The 20,247-nt window shown below is 47.1% G+C and overlaps 1 protein-coding gene across 6 annotated transcripts in view; it reads left to right on the top strand.

Moving 5' to 3' along the window:
• The window catches only part of LOC137569165 (probable ATP-dependent RNA helicase DDX60), a 248,003-nt gene that overhangs the window by 14,279 nt on the left and 213,477 nt on the right, over positions 1 to 20,247 (top strand). For 4 of the 6 annotated variants that reach the window (XM_068278816.1, XM_068278821.1, XM_068278819.1 and 1 more), the window contains one exon: positions 807 to 874. The gene's annotated coding sequence lies outside the window, so the exon portion shown is untranslated. Of the gene's footprint in view, positions 1 to 806; positions 875 to 8,078; positions 8,281 to 20,247 lie in introns of all 6 variants that reach the window. The other 2 variants (XM_068278820.1, XM_068278818.1) reach the window with 2 other exon arrangements.

Raw genomic sequence — 20,247 nt, forward strand, 5'->3', positions numbered from 1 at the left:
GTGTGTTTGAGTGTGTGCATGTGTCGTGTGAGTATTCATTGTAAGTGTGTGTGTGTATACATTAAGTGCAGGAGGGGTGCAAATGATGTATGTGGGGAGACCGTTCTGCCAGTGTAACAAGATAATCAGTGTTGTTAAAGTGGACCCAAATTAAAAATACAAGATTTCAGAAATAAAATCTATTTTCTAAATTATAATAATAAATAACAGCCTTTGTTCAGCTGCATGATGACAAATATAAAATATTTTACATTTATTGGAGGAACCCCTCCCTTCCTTTCATATTGCCGGGACAGAATCCGGCAGACTGGTGGAGTAGGTGGTGTCCAGCAAAGGAGGAATTGCTAATAGCTGCCACCTGTATAACCCTAGTTATGAGAAGAGAAGGGTGTAAAGCATGCACTGAAATGCTCATAGGCTTGAAGGAGTGTTTATTTATATTTGTATGTGTCAGAGTGGTGCAACTAAATATTTTGAATTAAAAAAAAATGTTTGGTTTGGGTCCACTTTAATATGAACTGTCAGTGGTTTTAATGTTGTGGTTGATAAGTGTGCATTAGCAGAATTGTCTTCACTTATTTTTATGTCATCTTACACAATAATGACTCACTCAAAACCTGTCCAAACCTACTTTTTGTGATGGTGAGTGTTCCCGGCAATCATCAGTAATCACAAGTAACGTACAATTAAAATGGTATGGAGAACTTGTGCTGTGCAGCTAAGAATAGCAGAACACACATCACTGCAAAAGAGGTGTCGGCTTCAGAGAAACGAAACTAAATAATACCCATACTGCACTGCTCCAGTTCTGTATTACAGAGACGGCTACAAGCGATTGAATCACTCTGGAGGAGAGGCAGACTTCAAGACAAAGGTAAACACAATGATGTATTGCATGTTATTCTACTTACAGCTAGGCAGCTACACTTTCAAATACAGGCAGTCCACCTACTGACAAACGGCTCAAGCTACAATTTTTCTTTGTATATTTTTTACATGGAGGCAATTGTGTTTGTATGCATTACTGCTTTGTTCTTTCTTATTTTGGTTGTTACACAATACAGTTTGTACATTTTTACTGTATGTTTGATGTAAAGACAATTCCACCGGTACAATGTAATGCTTATGTTGTAATTGTCTTCTAACAAGTATCAATACAAAGTACAATTTGAAAAAAAAACAAAAAACTAAACTCACTAACGGATAAGAGCGATTTTCACCTTTCAGTGCTCATCCCTTTCATTTGCCAATAGCCTAATCACTACTAAGCACAATGGAATGATCTATATCTTGTTTTTTGTTTGTTTGTTTGTTTTTTTGGGGTTGATATTTGTTTTCAGTAATTACTTTATTTTCTGTGCATTTTTTAAAGGAAAAAACAAGGAAAAAATGAAAAAAATACAGTATTTCTCCAATTTCATCCCATATAGTTTTAATATAAACACTATACATAAAACCCACACATTTTATCTGCCTATTTGTCCTGGTTATCGCAAGATTTGAATTTGAATTATGCCCCTAGGTCAAAGTATGTTGACAATATATTATTTGAAAATAAAGCTGCATTTTTTCTATATTGTTTTTTGTTTTACTGATCTCACGTGCACGCACATGTGAACGCACGTGCATGCGCGGGAGTGTACCCGCGCGCACAGTGGCAGCAGCGCTTCTTCACTTATAAAAACGTCCTGGAGCCATTAAGAGGCTCCAGCAGGACGTTTTAATACACCTGCTTGTCCTTCTTCTTCCTGTTCTTGCATATCATCTCCTTGTAATAGCGCCCAGGGGGTGCTGTTTCAGGGAAATGGGACGCAAGAACAGGAAGTAGAATGAAGCTAGTATAGCGTGCAGGACCTGCTGGCAAGTGAGTATTTATTTCTCCCTGCCGTTGTTTGTGCGCTCGCCGCTACGTCCACCCGCCCCCGAAAATCAGTAAAACAAGATTGTGCATGGTATGATTACCATGCACAATCAAAACGTGGTATGGGGGTTCATGGTGGCATTTGCGAGACCCCTATAAGAAAGAGACCCGCACATGCCCTCCCACTCCCCAGGAGGAATGAGTATAGGTTTAATGAAATAAAAACGCAACCACGAGAAAAGTCCTTTATTAATCTTAACCATAAATACTTACCTGTACATTTAAAAAAATGTTCCCATGCCAATATCCTCGGAAATAATCCAAACCCAATATCCTCTTCTTAACTTGATTGAAGATCACCCGAAACCACACAGCTCTAGCTATACTATGTATAGCTAGAGCTTAGGCACCTTTAAATTTCCCTCCAGGGCTCTCCATTGGTTGAGTTCACGTACTTAAAATGTGATGTTCACTACATCACTAATACTAGAGATGTCGCAAACCTCTGATTTTCGGTTCACGAACCCCTTCGCAGAAGGTTCGGTTCGCGTAAAAGTTCGCGAACCGCAATAGACTTCAATGGGGATGCGAACTTTGAAAAATAGAAAAAATTATGCTGGCCACAAAAGTGATGGAAAAGATGTATCAAGGGGTCTAACACCTGGAGGTGGGCATGGCGGAGTGGGATACATGCCCAAAGTCCCGGGGAAAAATCTGGATTTGACGCAAAGCAGCGTTTTAAGGGCAGAAATTGCATTAAATGCTAAATTGCAGGCCTAACGTGCTTTCAAACATCTTGCATGAGTATACATCAATCAGGGAGTGTAATTAGAGTTCTGCTTCACACTGACACACCAAACTCACTGTGTAACGCACCGCAAACAGCTGTTTGTGTAGTGATGGCCGTGCTGGACTGGTGCACACCGTGGCCAGAGTGCAGGGCGTGGCGTTTTTCAAACTCATATGGTCGCCGGGCTGTGGTAGCTCAATGATAGTACAACAGTGACTGTCCAGCTGATCAAATTTGGTCTGACCACAATGAAGCAACGACCTTATTATCTTTTGTGTGCCACCCCCACCCGAGACAATCAAATAGCCAGCGGTCATTGCTTCATTGTGATACGCAAGCCCCTTCACCGTGGCAAGGTAATGATCACAAAGGGGGATGGGCACATGTACATGCCTTTTGTTTATTTGTTGCAGCCGCCCGCAGTGCAGCCAGAAAAATTAGGCAAGCATGTACACGCACCAGAAAAATAAGTGTAGAGGCCGCTGCTAGCAGTGGCCTTAAAAATTCAGGAATCCGCCTAGAGTCCTGGACCCTGTTGGTGGTGGCGGAGAAGGCAAGCGGCCTGCAGGCAGAGATGCTGTGTGTGGGGACTGACTTAGTCTTCGGTCGTGCAGTAGCCCTCCGGGATCCATTCCTCATTCATTTTGATAAAGGTCAGGTACTTAACACTGTCGTGACTTAGGCGACTTCTCTTCTCAGTAACTATGCCTCCAGCTGCACTGAAGGTCCTTTCTGACAGGACGCTTGCGGCAGGACAAGAGAGAAGTTGTATGGCAAATTGGGACAACTCTGGCCACAGGTCAAGCCTGCGCAACCAGTAGTCCAAGAGTTCATCGTCGCTTTTCGCAGTGTCTACATCCACACTCAAGGCCAGGTAGTTGGCTACCTTCTGGTCCAGGCGTTGGTGGAGGGTGGATCCGGAAGGACTATGGCGAGGAGTTGGACTAAAGAATGTCCGCATGTCCAACATCACCCTGAGATCGCTGGAGCGTCCTGTCCTTGCCTGCGTGGACTGGAGGAGGGTTACTGCCAGTGGTACCTTGATTGCGTTGTGCAGCCACATCACCCTTAAACGCATTGTAAAGCATCATCCACAGCTTGTTCTGCAAGTGCTGCATCCTTTCCGCCTACTGTTAAGTTGTTAACAGGTCCGCCACTTTGTGCCTGTACCGAGGGTCTAGTAGCGTGGCCACCCAGTACAGGTCATTTGCCTTGAGTTTTTTGATACGGGGGTCCCTCAACAGGCTGGACAACATGAAAGAGGACATCTGCACAAAGCTGGATGCAGACGTACTCTCCATCTCCTCTTGCTCTTCCTCAGTGACGGGACGCAACTCCTCTTCCTCCCCCCAGCCACGAACAATACCACGGGAACGTGGAGCAGCAGAAGCCCCCTGTGACGGCTGCCGCAGTTGATCTTCTTCCGCCGCCTCTTCCTCCTCCACAGAAACACCTTCCTCATCACCATCATCAGAGTCTGACGACTCTCCTTCCCCACATGACTCCTCTTCTTCCTCCTCCTCCTCCCCCCTCTGTGCTGCCGCAGGTGTTGTGGAAACATCGGGTTCGGATGTAAATCGCTCCCACGACTCCTGCTGCTGTAACTGTTCTCGTTCACGCTCCTCCACAGCTGTATCCACCACTCTACGCACGGCACGCTCCAGGAAGTAGGCGCAGGGGATCAAGTCGCTGATGGTGCCCTCAGCGCAACTCACCAGTTTGGTCATCTCCTCAAAGGGCTCCATGACCCTGCATGCATTTCGCATCAGTGTCCAGTTGTTGAGCCACAACATCCCCATCCTCCCAGATTGTGTCCTTGTACTATAATGATACAGGTACTGGGTGACGGCTTTGTCCTGGTCTAGCAGGCGAGAGAACATAAGCAGGGTGGAATTCCAGCGAGTCGGGCTATCGCAAATCGGGCGTCTCACCGGCAAGTTGTTTCTACGCTGAATGTCTGCAAAGCGTGCCATGGCCTTGTAAGAACTCCTGAAATGCCCACACAACTTCCTGGCCTGCTTCAGGATGTCCTCTAAGCCTGGGTACTTGGACACAAATCTTTGCACGACCAGATTCAGCACATGTGCCATGCAGGGTATGTGTGTCAGCTTTCCCAAATTCAACGCAGAAATTAGATTGCTGCCGTTGTCACCCACCATGTTGCCGATCTCAAGCTTGTGCGGGGTCAGCCATTGCTCCACCTGTTTGTTAAGAGCAGCCAGGAGAGCTGCTCCAGTGTGACTCTCCGCTTTCAGGCAAGACATGTCTAACACTGCGTGATACCGTCGTACCTGGCATGCAGCATAGGCCCTGGGGTGCTGGGGCTGTGTAGCTGGAGAGAAGATTGCGGCACCAGCCGAGGAGGAGGATGACGACAGCGAAGAGGTGGTAGCAGGCGGAGAGGAGGTGGCTGGAGGCCTGCCTGCAAGCCGTGGAGGTGTGACAAGTCGGTCAGCTGCGCAGCCACGTACTCCCTGCTTGCTGCCATCGGTCAGGAGGTTGACCCAATGGGCTGTGTACGTAATGTAGTGGCCCTGCCCGTGTTTGGTAGACCAGGCATCCGTGGTCAGGTGGACCCTTGACCCAACGCTCTTCGCAATAGATGACACCACTTGCCTCTCAACTGCACGGTACAGTTTGGGTATGGCCTTTTGTGAAAAATAATTGCGGCCTGGTATCTTCCACTGCGGTGTACCAATGGCCACAAACTTACGGAAAGCCTCCGACTCCACCAGCTTGTATGGTAATAGCTGGCGAGCTAATAGTTCCGCCACGCCAGCTGTCAGACGCCGGGCAAGAGGGTGACTGGCAAACATTTGCTTCTTACGTTCAAATACTTCCTTCACGGACAGCTGGGTACTGCTGTGGGCAGAAGAGAAGGAACCACTGAAGGGAAGAGGGTGGCTGTGAAGGTGCAAGGGAGAAAGCGGATGAAGACGATGCACCTGAAGGAGGATGGCTTGTCTTTTGTGTGCTGCTTTTCCTCAGGTGTTCTTGCCATAGCTGTTTGTGCCTTCTCTCCAGGTGCCTTCGTAAGGCACTTGTCCCTATGTGAGAGTTGGCCTTTCCACGGCTCAATTTTTGCTGGCAGAGACAACAGATGGCTTTGCTCTGATCTGAGACACACATGTTAAAAAATGTCCAAACCGCTGAGCCCCCCTGGGGTGATGGCGCTACGGTGGCATCAGCAGCTGACGTTGAAGGGCATGTTGGCTGGCTGTCCATAGCTGGCAATACATGGCGCCGGACACTGCCCCCAGCTGTTTCTGAGGATGAGCTCCCTCTGCTTCTATCATGGAGTCGTCTCCTCCTACTCCTCTCTGACTCCCCCTCTGAACTGTCCCCCTGGTCATCTCCTCTACCGAGAACATACGTGGCATCCGTATAATCGTCATCATAATCCTCCTGCCCAGCTTCGCTTTCCTCAGACACCTCCTCAACTGCACCAACTTCAGGTGGTTCATCATCCCCCTCCTCACACGATACGTCCATACTATCGCCACCTAACTCAGACGTATGAGGTGGTGTACCTGCGCCTTCTTCTTGTTGTTGCAGTAGTGGCTGGGAATCAGTGATTTCACCACCACCACCAAATGACTCCTGCGAAGTGTCAAATGCAGCGGATGTGGTGCTTGTTGTAGCGCTGGTGGCTGCGGGAGATGAGGTGTTCTGTGTTAAATAGTCAAGCACGTCCTGATCTTGGGAAGTGATGGCACGTGCCTTCTTCTGAGCACTGTATTTTGGGCCAGGTCCGCACGAAATCACAGCAACACCACCTCGCACAGACCTGCCGGTGCCTGGTGGCCTACCTCTGGGTCTGCCTCTACCTCTTCCTCTACCTGGTTTGTCCATTTTGTCCATCTCGGGGGGATGCTAGGTATATGCAGTGAGATGGGTTCACTCAACACAACAGGTAGTTAGATGCAGTGAGCTGGGTTCACTGAACAGTAAAGGTACTTAGATGCAGTGAGGTGGGTTCATTCAACACAACAGGTAGTAAGATGCAGTGAGCTGGGTTCACTGAACAGTAAAGGTACTTAGATGCAGTGAGGTGGGTTCACTCAACACAACAGGTAGTTAGATGCAGTGAGGTGGGTTCACTGAACAGTAAAGGTACTTAGATGGAGTGAGGTGGGTTCACTCAACACAACAGGTAGTTAGATGCAGTGAGCTGGGTTCACTGAACAGTGAAGGTACTTAGATGCATTGAGGTGGGTTCACTCAACACAACAGGTAGTAAGGTGCAGTGAGCTGGGTTCACTGAACAGTAAAGGTACTTAGATGCAGTGAGGTGGGTTCACTCAACACAACAGGTAGTTAGATGCAGTGAGCTGGGTTCACTTAACGCAAAGCTAGGTATATGCAGTGATGAGGTGGGTTAAGTAAACACAACAGGTACTGGGTATATGCAGTACTGGGTAGTACAATGTGCAGCTCCCTGTCACACACACAGGTAGTCACTGAATGTGCTGGGCTGCTGGCAGTGGCACACACACTATCAATTAGCAAGGCTGTGCATGCAACAAAAGTGTCAGTTTGACACACAGAAAAAAAAAAGTACAGGATGAGCTCTGAAAAGAGCTGTTGAGGGGTGCTATAAAAGCAATAATAATCAGCCAGGAGCAAACTAAGCAGCCAAGAACCTAACTAATCTGTCCCTAGAAGAACAAGTCTGCAGCAGCTGTCCCTAGTCTGTCTCTAGCAGGCACACAAGTGAGGCTAATGGCTGCCGCAGCCTGCCTTATATAAGGGGGTGGGGTGGGGCTCCAGGGCTTAGTGTAGCCTGAATGGCTACAATGTGCCTGCTGACTGTGATGCAGAGGGTCAAAGTTGACCCTCATAGTGCATTATGGGGCAAATCGAACTTTCGCAAAAGTTCGCCTGCTGCAGGCGAACGCGAACCCCCAAAGTTTGCCTGGAACCGTTCGTAGGCGAACCGTTCGCGACATCACTAACTAATACTAAATACTAATTGTGTTAGGCATGTTTCTAGCATGTAAAGGGGCTTTTCTTCTTGTACACACTGTCCTACTCCACATACCCTGCAAATTTGGTGTTTCTAGCATGTAAGGAGACTTTGCTATTAACTGCTAAAGTTGGCGGCCGTTTGGCTGCCATTTAAGTCTATGGAGCCTGCCACAAACAGCCAATTTGTGAACACTTGCGTTAAATTTGCGTTCGAGTTCACGAACTGAAAATTTGATGTTCTCTACATCACTAATACTAAATACTAATTGTGTTAGGCAAGCTATATTTAGTAATTTATTACCTATGACTTGACTAAAGCCTAATACACTTTATTTTATTATATTTATTATTATTATTATAAGCATCATTTTTAAAAAAATGTTTTAGCTATTTTTTTTTTTTAACAAAGTAAAAAAAAACTGCATTTCTCCCACTCCATGTGTAATTTTATACCCTTAGTTCTCATACCAGCTGGTATTTCCAAGGAAGACTGGGAGTGAAGGACTGCAGGCCCAGAACAAAATCCCATATAGTTCTTGGCAATGATGAATATTCTGCAATGATGAATATCCTGCAAAGTGGTGAACGTCATACTCTCCCACTTCCCTTGCAAAGCAGCCTTGCCCAATGCCAAAGACAAAACACAAGTACTCAGAATGAGGTGAGGTAGTAATATATGGAGACTGCCACTAGCCTTCATCCACTGCTACCTGCCACTAGTTTTCACTTTCACTACCTGCTACTAGCCATCACCCTCCACTACCTGACACTAGCCTTCACCTGCTACTTGTTACTAACCATCATTTGCCACTACATCCCACTAGCTGTCTCTCATTGCCACTAGCTGTCACCTGGTCTTTGCCAGTAGTCATCACCCGTTGCTTACCTGCCACTAGCGAACATCCATACCTGTCTGCTATTAGCTGTTATCAGCTGCTATTTGCCATTAGCTATCAACCCCCACTACCTGCAACTAGCTGTCACCTATTACTTGTCACTAGCCACCCTCCACCACCTGCCACTAGCCATCACCCTTTTACTCCTCACTAGTTGTCACCCTCTTCTAACTGCCACTAGCTATCACCTGCTACTTATTACACACACACTCACAAAAACGTACACTATGCATTCAAAAGAACAAATGGAGAAGTACTATACTATCCTATGAGTGAAAATCTGTGATGTGCTGACGATATATAGCATAGAACTCTAAACTTGCAAAAAATTTAATTCTTTTAAAGCACCAACTCAGAAAAATAGTAAGAACTACCAAAATAGGGAGAAAAAGTCCCTGAGTCTTATATGGCAAAGGCAGGGAATCCCTGACTTACGAATGCTCTCCGATAAGAACCGCTGACCCGCCACCACATCGGGGATTCCCTACCTGTGTGTGTTCAATGTGCCTGAATCCCCCTCTCCCTCCTCCATGCCTACTCTGTCTGCCTGTGTCCCCCGCGATTGTATACTCTACCCGCTCCCGCCGAATGCCTTATCTCCCTCCCCCTTGTGGTTCCCCTGGGTTTTTATCGGCAGTGGGCTTACCTTTCCGATATACCCGTGAAAATTGGAGACCTCTTTTAGAGCCGTGCGGCTCCCCCAGTGATTGGTATGTGATGGTTGCGTTATCATCACATACCGATCACTAGAGCAAGCTGTGCGGCTGTGAAGGAGGTCTCCAATCCTTGCAGGCATGGTTGAGAGGTAAGCCTACTGTAGATAAACACCCGGGGGGTGGGCAGGAACCACAAGAGGGAGGGAGATAATGCACACGGCAGGAGCGGGCACACTATACACTTGCGGGGGACACAGGCAAACACATGGAGCAGGCATTCTGTAGTAAGGAGAGGAGAGACGGGCACTGCTGCATAAAAGCACTTTATTGTGACCGGGTATACACAATGGTGCAGCAGTGGGGAAGGATTTGCAGGCAAATTCTTACTACAGAATGTTGATGTTTACCAGAGCACGCTGCAGGTAAGCTCAGTGGTGGCTGCCGCATACTGGTGCCAGTTTTTCTATTTCCTTTGTTGCCACATGGAGCAGGCATGGGTGACACAGGCAGACACATGGAACAGGCATGGGGGACACAGGCAGACACATGGACCAGGCATGGGGGACACAGGCAGACACACCGGGCATGTATGGGGGACACAGGTAGACACATGGAACAGGCATGGGGGACACAGGCAGACCCATGGAACAGGCATAGAGGACACAGGCAGACACAATGGGCATGTATGGGGGGACACATGAGGCAGGCATGGGGGACACATGGGGCAGGCATGGGGGGCACAAAGGACACATGGGGAAGGCATGTGGGATACAGGAGGACACATGGCGGAGACGTGATGACACATGGGGGAGACATGGGGACACAGGAGGACACTTACGGTAGACATGGGGGACACGGTGGTGAGACATGGGGACACAGAAGGACACCATTTGGGGAGAACATGTACAAGACGCTCCTGGATCATGGACGGACTAGGTTTAGTCTACAGTAACTCTTTATTGGAAAATCAGTACTAAATGATTAAATAAACTCTAAAAGCAATGGGGGTAGGGGCAGAGTTAGTAACAATTGACAGTAAGTCTATTATAAAATCAACTAGTATACATAATGATCCACAAAAAGCACAGCAGCAATTACATTATAAATCTAATTCATATTCATAAAATATGAAAATACATAATCGATAGGGCTGGATGAAAATATGATGCAATATATGTGGATCATTGTAACAATTTCTCAGAAGACGTGGGGATTACACCCGTGATAGTCATCAGGCAGGGGTGCAGTCCGTCAGTTCTTCGTGCACTTCCTCACAGTAAGCACCTTATCGCTTATTTTGCACTTTATCTTGTGGGCTTATTGTAATTTATATTAGTTGACATACTCTGATACCGCAATATTTATTTATAGTATTTATAACGTGCCAACATATTACACAGCGCTGGACAATAAATACATACAGTGATACAAAGGATGACAGAAGTAACAAGGTTATACAACATAGGACAAAGCTATACAAGGCAAACCGGTACAAAATACTTGATCATGTGATTATGGTTTGGTTAGGTTGGCCCATTAATACAAGTATGAGGCAGTCATAGGAAAGGAGCACACAATCATGTACAATACACTAGGGAAGGGAGGATCCTGCTAAAGTCTTACAGTCTAAGGGGAGGGGAGATGGACACACTAGGTAGGGCTGTGGAATAAATATTCAGTAGAAAGTTACTGTGAGGTAGGGGGTGGGTAGGCCATCTTAAAGAGGTGGGTTTTGAGGGAGCACGTCTGATGGGCTAAATCCTGCAGGCGCACATGGAAGTGGGAAATGCATGGGGCAGTTAGGCGAACGCCGTTGGAGGACCCTAATCCTTAAGTGGACTCGCTGTCTTAATATACTATATCTTACTATATTAACTACCTCAATAACGTGTATATCTTTGTGCTTACTTGATGTTTTCTTTCATTTACAAAAAGGCGTTCTTGCACTAATTGTCAGCTCAATAATTTAATGAATTTATTTTAGTGTATGTATATATATATATATATATATATATATATATATATATATATATATATATATATGAAAATATATATGTGTGTGTGTGTGTGTGTGTGTATATATATATGTATGTGTGTGTGTATATATATATATATATATATATATATATATATATATATATATATATATATATATATATATATATATATATATATATATATATATATATATATATATATATATATATATATATATATATATATATATATATATATATATATATATATATATATATATATATATATATATATATATATATATATATATATACAGTGGAGGAAATAATTATTTGACCCCTCACTGATTTTGTAAGTTTGTCCAATGACAAAGAAATGAAAAGTCTCAGAACAGTGGTAGGTTTATTTTAGCAGTGGCAGATAGCACATCAAAAGGAAGATCGAAAAAATAACCTTAAATAAAAGATAGCAACTGATTTGCATTTCATTGAGTGAAATAAGTGTTTGAACCCCTACCAACCATTAAGCGTTCTCGCTCCCACAGAGTAGTTAGACACTTCTACTCAGTCACCCTCATTAAGGACACCTGTCTTAACCAGTCACCTGTATTAAAGACACCTGTCCACAGAATCAATCAATCAAGCAGACTCCAAACTCTCCAACATGGGAAAGACCAAAGAGCTGTCCAAGGATGTCAGAGACAAAATTGTAGACCTGCACAAGGCTGGAATGGGCTACAAAACCATTAGCAAGAAGCTGGGAGAGAAGGTGACAACTGTTGGTGCGATTGTTCGAAAATGGAAGGAGCACAAAATGACCATCAATCGACCTCGCTCTGGGGCTCCACGCAAGATCTCACCTCGTGGGGTGTCAATGGTTCTGAGAAAGGTGAAAAAGCATCCTAGAACTACACGGGAGGAGTTAGTGAATGACCTCAAATTAGCAGGGACCACAGTCACCAAGAAAACCATTGGAAACACATTACACCGCAATGGATTAAAATCCTGCAGGGCTCGCAAGGTCCCCCTGCTCAAGAAGGCACATGTGCAGTGTGACGAACAGCCCCGCAATCTCGTCTAACTTACTCCAGTACCATCAGGGATTAATCGCCTCTGATGGCTTGTAAGACTGTGAGTAAGTTGACGTTAAAATAGCGGTTGCTGGGTCGTCAGGTAATACTGCGACAACGCGCGCCAATCTTGTCTAATCTGACACCGTTACCATTCGGGGAATAGACACATCCGATGGTTTGTAATATGGTGAACAGAGTGACGCCAAAGATTGGTCGCACCGCTGCCGGCAATGTGACGTATGCGCAGTCACCCACCAATTCCTGTTCCCTTTGCGGCAGTTTACAATAAAGCCTCAGACCCAGAGGGAATCCTGAAGGCAGTCAGAACTGCAGGCAAAGTAACCTTTTGGATTGGTTGGTGAGTCCACACACAGTCCAATTTCGATTGTATATACAATCGATACACTCTGTGCTCTCATATAGAGGCCAGGTCGCTGCCACCAATCCGCAATAAAAGCGTGCGAATGCGCTAATTCTAACTCTAGCTAAATCCTGTTGAAAAAAGGGTTAATTAGACAACCTTTCTAGAGATAGCAAACTAACAATATTTAATGTCAAAACAGTTATGGTAACATGTCTCTCTGAAGATGTGAATTCTTTTGGCGGAGATTTGTTTCAGAACAGCACTTAGACGAACGATTTTTAAATCGTTTATTTAAAGAAATAATGCAAAACAAAATATAGCAATAGAAACAATTTGATACAGAAATAATAAGAGTTCAATATGAAAATAATAGCTGATTACAGTCTGAGCAGTTTGTCAAGTTACCGTGTCCTTTGTGATATGAAGTCCAACAGAAATATGTAAAATCCAGTTATGGAAAGTTCTATGGAATCGATAAGTCTTGTAATAATGCCAATTCCTTTGATGGTATCGGAAGGCTGGACAAAAGACTCTCTCTCCAGGCTGAGTGTCAGTCAGTTTTAGCTCTTTCTCTGCCAGAGGGTGTGGCTGGTAACAAGAAAGGTTTCCACCCCTAACAATCTGACCTCAGGCTGCTGAAGTCCGCCCCTATTGTCTGAGGGACAGAATTGGCAGTTTTTCCAAGTATGCCATAACTCAGCGGATATCCGACATATCATATAAAACCCAACATTTTACATTCCGTCAGCATGCGCTGAACCGATCGATATCAAACTCGCTTGGAGTGCCACCTTCCCTGCCTATGTAATAGATATCTCAGGCTGTGAGATGACTAGGTGGTCGGTTAACGTCTCAGAAGGTGTGCTGCGCTAGTCGCATGGCGTACTGTGAGTTGTGGACCGCTGGGCCCAAACGGTTCCGCAATATCCATCGAATTATGGACTACTATGAAATGAGATATCAAAAGCTCATTAAGCCAGGGACATGTCTCTGGGTGTTCTCAGGACAGGCAGGAATGTCACCTAATGATTTTACGATGCGTTCCTGTATCCTGCTTCTTATCAGCAATTCCTTGTAGTAAATCTGTGAGCTATGTGAATGCTCTGGTTTCTTGGGTTGTATTGGGGATCGTCAGGAAGTGTAAATAAGCACTCACATCCCCCATTGCAGGGCTGGTGAGCTGGAAGAACACTCATTTTTCTAAAAGCAGGCTAAGGCATTTAAAGGGGTACTCCAGAACCGATTTTGTGCGCAATTACATGCGCTTGCCGCAATGGCGTTCGCGGAATCGTGACACCTCCCCCCGAACTCGTTGCGGTGGGGCTAGGCATTCCCACAATGCCTTGTACTGAGCAACTTACTCCTTTGGTGTTGTAGGGTTCACCACAGCGAGAAAGGCCATCTGCGTTTTGGTGGCGACTCCCCGCCTTATGCTGGATGGTGAAATCGTACTGCTGTAGCGCCAGGCTCCAATGTAGGAGTTTCCCGTTGCTACCCGCAGTGCGATTCAGCCAGTTAAGGGGGTTGTGGTCAGTGATGACCGTAAAGGACCGATCATAAAGGTACGATTGTAACTTCTGGAGGGCCCACACAATCGCCAGGCACTCTTTCTCAGTTGTAGCGTACGCTACTTCCCTGGGGAGTAACTTTCGGCTCAGGTAGACGACAGGGTGTTCGTTTCCGGTCGCATCCACCTGGCTGAGAACGGCCCCTAGACCAAAGTCAGAGGCATCGGTCTGCACTATAAACCGACGGCTAAAGTCTGGGGCTTGAAGGATGGGAGCGCTAGCCAGCGCCTCCTTCAAGGCCCGAAAGGCCTCTTCGCAGTGGGGTGTCCACTGGACAGTTTGGGGTTGCTTTTTACCCGTAGCGTCAGTCAGGGGTTTGGCCAGGGTACTATAGTTGGGAACAAACTTCCTATAGTATCCTGCCGTCCCCAGGAACGCCTGCACCTGTTTCTTGGTGACAGGTCTCGGCCATGACAGGATGGCGTCGATCTTTCCTGTCTCAGGCCTCAGTTGCTGACTTCCTACTCGGTGTCCAAGGTACTGTACCTCGGTCATGCCAATTTGACATTTGCTGGGTTTTACAGTCAGATTGGCAGTGGACAGTTTCTCTAATACTTGCGCTAGGTGGTCAAGGTGGTCCTCCCAGGTTGGGCTGAATACGGCGATATCATCCAGATATGCAACCGCAAAACCGTGCATCCCTTCCAGCAGGTCATTCATAGCCCGCTGAAAGGTGGCTGGAGCATTCTTCATACCAAAATGCATCACAGTAAATTCATAGAGGCCAAAGGGTGTGATGAACGCCGATTTCTCTCGTGCGTCAGGCGTGAGGGGAATCTGCCAGTATCCACGGCTCAAATCCATGATTGTTAGGTAGCTGGCAGAGGCCAGCTGATCTAACAGTTCATCAATTCGAGGCATGGGATACGCATCGGTTGTGGTGATGTCATTCAGTCTCCTGTAATCAACACAGAACCGCGTGGTCTTGTCCTTCTTGGGAACAAGGACGACCGGGGCAGCCCATGGACTCGAGGATTTCTGTATGACTCCTAACTGCAGCATCTCCTCAATCTCTTGCTTCATCTGTGCCTGCACCTCCGGAGAGGTCCGATAGGGGAATTGCCTTATGAGCGCGTGGGTCCCCGTATCTACCCTGTGGACTGCTAAAGAGGCTTGCCCAGGGGTTCCCGAGAATGTGTGCCTATAGGTTTTTAGCACTTTTCCCAGCTGGGCTTGCTGGGAGTGCGAAAGATGGGGGTTGACATGCAAGTCGTCGGCCACTTCTCGTATGCCCACTAGCAAGTCTGGCAGTGGATCGGCCTCTCCCTGTTCTAACTGACTGCACACCGCTAGCACATATTGGGTTCGGTCCTCATGGGCTTTTAGCATGTTCACATGGAACAGTTTCTGTCGCTTACCTCCCAAACTCACCAGGTAAGTGACTGGGGTTACTTTTTTCAGGATGGTGTACGGTCCTTCATATGCGGCCTGCAATTTGTTTTGCCGCACCGGAAGCAGCGCGTACACCATGTCGCCTTCTACAAATGATCGGTCCCAGGCAGTACGGTCGTACAGGGCCTTCTGCTGGGCCTTGGTCATGTTTTCAGTCATCATGGCAGCGAGTGACTCCATTTTGTCCCTGAATTTAAGGACATAATCCACTACTGAGACTTCTGAGGGGTCACTTTTGCCCTCCCAGGCCTCACAAATCAATTTTAATGGCCCGCGGACATCTCTTCCATACAGGAGTTCAAAGGGCGAGAACCCTGTGGACTCCTGCGGCACTTCTCTGTAGGCAAATAGCAAATGAGGCAAGTATCGCTCCCAGTCCTTACCTTGTGATTTAGCGAACGTTGTCAGCATTTGCTTTAACGTGCCATTGAATCGTTCACACAAACCGTTGGTCTGTGGGTGGTAGGGACTGGAGACCATATGTGTCATTTGTATTTTCTCACAGAGGGCTTCCATTAGCTTAGACAGAAAGCAGGAGCCTTGGTCAGAGATCATCTCTGCTGGGAAGCCCACACGCGTGAAGATTCCAATTAAGGCATCTGCTACTGTCTCAGATCTAAGGGAAGACAGTGCCACTGCCTCTGGATAACGAGTGGCATAATCCACACACGTTAATATGTACCGCTTGCCAGACCTGCTTGCAACGGGCAGAGGGCCTATTATGTCCACTGCCACCCTCCGGAAGGGCTCGTCAATGATTGGCAGTGGGCACAAGGGAGCTTTCCGGGTACTCCCGGCCGTTTTTACCCTCTGGCATGTGGTACAAGATCGGCAGTAATTAGTCACATCTACTCGTATCTTAGACCAGTAAAAGTGTTTCTGAACACGTGCTCGGGTTTTGTGTATGCCCAAGTGTCCCGCCAGTGGGATGTCATGTGCTGTCTTGAGCACATGCCCTCTGAACTCACTGGGTTCCACTAACCATCTTGTGTTCTCGCCTGGGTCACTCTGTACAGCTTCGCTGTACAGCCTGCCATTGTCCCAATACACTCTGAATTGAGCCCCCTCAGCTGGTGGCTTAGCGGCCTGGGCCCTAAGCTCTTCCAGGCTGGGGTCATTCTGCAAGGCCTGCAAGAATGCCGGACTGTAAGTCTCAGTTAGCTGACCAGTGGCATAAGAGGTCAGCTGAGGAGAAGTACTTTCCCTGGGGTCAGAGTTAGGTGCAGGGGCCTGCTCGGAGCTCAGGTCACTGGAAACACTGGGAGTGTTGGCCAGCACATTTACACATGCATTGTCATCACACAATATATCACTTTCAACATTATCACAGGCCTGTCGGTCAGAGTGATCAGAGTAGGCCGAGACCTCCTCTGGTGGCTCTGAGCTCAGGCTCTTAGCCATATTCCGGGTAATGGCTAGAACAGGTACAATACAACTCACATCACAGTTATCATGGACACATGCATTTTCATCAGTAATGACAGGTGTAGAAACATGTAAATGACAATCAGTGGGTTGTAAGTTTACATCTGATACCTCCCGCCTAGCTGCGTTAGGCACGGTAGAAAAAACAGTTAAAGTGTCCCCGTCCCCCTGTTTCCCCAAAGGTTTGCACAGTACCTGGTTTTGTTCAGGGAGTCTGGCTTGGGCCTCCTGCATGTCAGCAGGGTACTCGTAACGGCACACAAGGGTGCCCAGATCCGTGCCAAGCACGGTTTCAACAGGAATATCATCCAAGACCCCAACAACCCGCTCTTGGCATCCTACTCCCCAGTCGATCGAAACTCGGGCCTGGGCAACATGGGTGCGAGTACCTCCGACTCCTGTCAGGGTGAGGTACTTTCCTGGGAGGATATCCTCCTCCTTAACAAGACTTGAGCGAACTAGGGTAATATCTGCTCCGGTATCACGGAATCCGACGACGGTCTGCCCGTTCACAACAACAGGCTGGTGATTGCTGGATCCCTGTTGCATTTGGGGACCACCGACGAGCAGCACATTGGATGGAGTTGCGGTGTTGCTGACCCTGGCTGGGCCAGATGGTGGTGTGGAGTTGCTAGCCCCCTGTGGGCTAGATGGCTGAGCTGACTTCCTCGAATAGCAGTTTTGCTTGGTGTGTCCGGGCCTGTGACACAGCTCACACCAGGGCTTCCTTGACTCCCGGTTTGCAGGGCCAGCAGGCCGGCCTTCTCGCCAGTTCTGGGACATAGCTCTGTCCCGGTCAGGTACTGGGGATTTACGGCCATCAGGTACCAGGGACTTGCGGCTATCGTGTACCGCCGGTCTGCGGGTCTCCGGGGCCGCGGGTTTGCGAAGATCCGGCACCCGGGTGGCAACAAACAGGTCTGCCAGCTCAGCAGCTTCTTTGGCAGACGGAGGCTTCCGCTCCAGCACAAACTGCCTCACATCTGCAGCACATATAGCGAGGAACTGATCATAGATCATCAGATCCGCAATAGCTTCAAAAGTCTTTTCTTTAAGGACTCGAACCCATTGATGGAAGGTGGTGCCCAGGCGGCTAACCACATCTGTGTGAGAGTCTGTGGGTGCCTTCTGCAGGGCACGGAACTTTTTCCGGTAAACTTCAGGAGTTAACTGGAACTTAGCGATTATAGCCTCCTTGATAGCTTTATAATCACCGTCTTGATCGGTGGGCATCTCGGCATAGGCATCCAGCGCTTTACCAGTCAGCTGGGGTGTCAGATGGATGGCCCACTGTGCCTCTGGGATGCGAAACTGTCGTCACGCTTTCTCAAACGACCGCAGATAGAGATCAATGTCCACCCCCTTTTCCATGACAGGAAATTTTGCTTTGGGGGTCACAGGCACAGGCATCGGTGTACCCCCTGCAAGAAGATGGCTAGGGGTGGAAGACTGCTCTGCCTGTCTCATCCGGGCCAGTTCAAGGGCACGCTGATGCTGCAACTCCTCTCTCTGGAGCTGGAACTGTCGCTCCTCTCTCCGCTCCTCTCTCCGGGACTGGAGAAGGAACTGCAGGTATGCCTGGTCGCCAGTGTCTCTCAGGTGCTGCAGCAGCTGCTGTTCCACCGGATCAGGGACAGGGAAGGATGGACCAGGGCTGTCGGTCTCTCTGTGAGTGTCATCCACAGCCTCTCTGTGTGCATCAAAGTCCCTGTGGGTACTTTCAGTTTCCTGAGCTGCGTCTACATCAGCACCTTCCGGCTCAGGAGAATCCTGTCTCTCTGGACTGGATTGTGGCAAGGCATCCATCACCTGGCCATCGGCTTCCATGAGGATGGTCCTCAGTGTAGCTTGGGGTTTTCCCCGAAAATCGATGCCCCGAGCCTGACAAAGGTTTTGTAGGTCGGGCAATGACATGTTTTGGTAATTGACTTGCTCAGACATAGCCAAATAAAAACTGTAACAATCTGGTTCTATGCTATATCAAGATGCACCGTCTATGTGCTCAGAGCTTAAGCTCTGTAGAACAGTTACTTAAATAACAATGTTCTATTGTTCTGAAAATGATCTCCAAACAACTGCAAAAACTAACAGCAATTTGGGCTCCGCCCCACCGCTGCCTACCAATGTGACGAACAGCCCCGCAATCTCGTCTAACTTACTCCAGTACCATCGGGGAATAATCGCCTCTGATGGCTTGTAAGACTGTGAGTAAGTTGACGTTAAAATAGCGGTTGCTGGGTCGTCAGGTAATACTGCGACAACGCGCGCCAATCTTGTCTAATCTGACACCGTTACCATTCGGGGAATAGACACATCCGATGGTTTGTAATATGGTGAACAGAGTGACGCCAAAGATTGGTCGCACCGCTGCCGGCAATGTGACGTATGCGCAGTCACCCACCAATTCCTGTTCCCTTTGCGGCAGTTTACAATAAAGCCTCAGACCCAAAGGGAATCCTGAAGGCAGTCAGAACTGCAGGCAAAGTAACCTTTTGGATTGGTTGGTGAGTCCACACACAGTCCAATTTCGATTGTATATACAATCGATACACTCTGTGCTCTCATATAGAGGCCAGGTCGCTGCCACCAATCCGCAATAAAAGCGTGCGAATGCGCTAATTCTAACTCTAGCTAAATCCTGTTGAAAAAAGGGTTAATTAGACAACCTTTCTAGAGATAGCAAACTAACAATATTTAATGTCAAAACAGTTATGGTAACATGTCTCTCTGAAGATGTGAATTCTTTTGGCGGAGATTTGTTTCAGAACAGCACTTAGACGAACGATTTTTAAATCGTTTATTTAAAGAAATAATGCAAAACAAAATATAGCAATAGAAACAATTTGATACAGAAATAATAAGAGTTCAATATGAAAATAATAGCTGATTACAGTCTGAGCAGTTTGTCAAGTTACCGTGTCCTTTGTGATATGAAGTCCAACAGAAATATGTAAAATCCAGTTATGGAAAGTTCTGTGGAATCGATAAGTATTGTAATAATGCCAATTCCTTTGATGGTATCGGAAGGCTGGACAAAAGACTCTCTCTCCAGGCTGAGTGTCAGTCAGTTTTAGCTCTTTCTCTGCCAGAGGGTGTGGCTGGTAACAAGAAAGGTTTCCACCCATAACAATCTGACCTCAGGCTGCTGAAGTCCGCCCCTATTGTCTGAGGGACAGAATTGGCAGTTTCTCCAAGTATGCCATAACTCAGCGGATATCCGACATATCATATAAAACCCAACATTTTACATTCCGTCAGCATGCGCTGAACCGATCGAT

Source organism: Hyperolius riggenbachi, chromosome 1 (assembly GCF_040937935.1).
Source record: "Hyperolius riggenbachi isolate aHypRig1 chromosome 1, aHypRig1.pri, whole genome shotgun sequence".
NCBI lineage: Eukaryota > Metazoa > Chordata > Amphibia > Anura > Hyperoliidae > Hyperolius > Hyperolius riggenbachi.